The sequence below is a fragment of the Nicotiana tomentosiformis genome, chromosome 5 (genome assembly GCF_000390325.3).
Source record: "Nicotiana tomentosiformis chromosome 5, ASM39032v3, whole genome shotgun sequence".
Taxonomy (NCBI): Eukaryota; Viridiplantae; Streptophyta; class Magnoliopsida; order Solanales; family Solanaceae; genus Nicotiana; species Nicotiana tomentosiformis.
In genome coordinates, this window is record NC_090816.1 from 34,947,081 (window position 1) to 34,948,383 (window position 1,303).

A 1,303-nucleotide genomic window follows, 5' to 3' on the forward strand; every position below is an offset into this window, starting at 1 on the left:
AGGTCAGCCTCCGTGTTTATTTTGATATTGCATCAAGCTGTACTTGCACAGATATGTTAGCATCAACCTGGTGGACAATAATCGCTCTTCTTCTTTCAGCACTCTCGGAGGGCCATTAATTTGCATCTTTAGATAACTCATCAAGAATTGTAACTATCTCCTCTAGAGTCTTCTTCATCAACCGGCCTCCAGCTGCATTGCTCAATGTTATACGTAAGGCCGGTATCAATCCATCCCAAAAGTCCTGGAGTTGCATCCATAGTTCAATTTTGCTATGTTGACACTTTCTGACTCTTTCCTTAAACCTCTCACAAGCTTCAAAAACAGCTTCAGTATCTTTCTGGCATAAATTATGGATCTCTCTTCTAAACTTGCATGTTTTAGCTGAGGAGAAATATTTGTCAAGAAATCTTCTGGTCTTCTCATCCCATGTTCTAATTGATCCCCGGGGCAAGCTTCGAAGCACCGGTTTGCATCATATTTGAGTGTGAAAGGGAATGCCCTTAAGTAAACTACATCTTGTGAAACACCATTGTATTGAAAGGTGTTTATAATCTCCTCAAAGTCCATTATATGGTTGTTTGGATCTTCGTTCATCTTTCCTCTAAAGACACAACAGTTTTGCAGAGTTTGGAGCAACCCTTGCTTCAATTTGAAATTGTTCGCTACAACTGGAGGTGGTCTAATACTTGACAATCCTTGGTTGTAGACCAGTCTAGCATAATCACCAAGTGATCTCTCAGCACCGGGAGCTATGTTTCTAAACTGGCTTGCATCCACGGGTTGAGTTTGGTTTAAGTCTGTGACCCCTCTCTTCTTCATAGATGTGCTGCACATCCCTAATAGCTGCTTCCTCAGCATCCCGTGCAGCTTTTTCTCTTCGTTGGGCTGCTTCTCTTGCAGCCGAATCAACATTATCATCATCTCCAGCCATAGTTTCTTTTGTTGAGGATTGCCCAACCTTCTCTATATTCCCAGGGATATTTCTTTCCCTCCTCAGTTGTCGTAGTTGTTTTTCTATTTCTGGTTTGTATGGTAGCAATTCTTTCCCAGAAGATCGAATCCAGCACCACTCTTACCTGCAACCTGCGCACAGTCAAAGAACGCCAACCGAAAAAAAGGAAAAATAAAAATAAAAATATAAAGCAAAATTCATGAATTAGCACTACAACTATTTCAAACACTATTGATTGCCAATCCCCGGCAACGACGACAAAATTTGACGAGGACAAAACACACACTTAAATATGCTCTCTAGTCGAATATAGTAAATTATAATATCGTATCCACGGGGATTGGATTT

General features: G+C 40.8%; 1 non-coding gene across 1 annotated transcript; it reads left to right on the forward strand.

The window, feature by feature from the left end:
- The first annotated feature begins 266 nt into the window (after window positions 1-266).
- On the forward strand, window positions 267-373 carry LOC117281833 (small nucleolar RNA R71). Its single transcript, XR_004512464.1, has one exon. It is a non-coding gene; the product is annotated as a small nucleolar RNA R71 (small nucleolar RNA).
- Window positions 374-1,303: the final 930 nt, after the last annotated feature.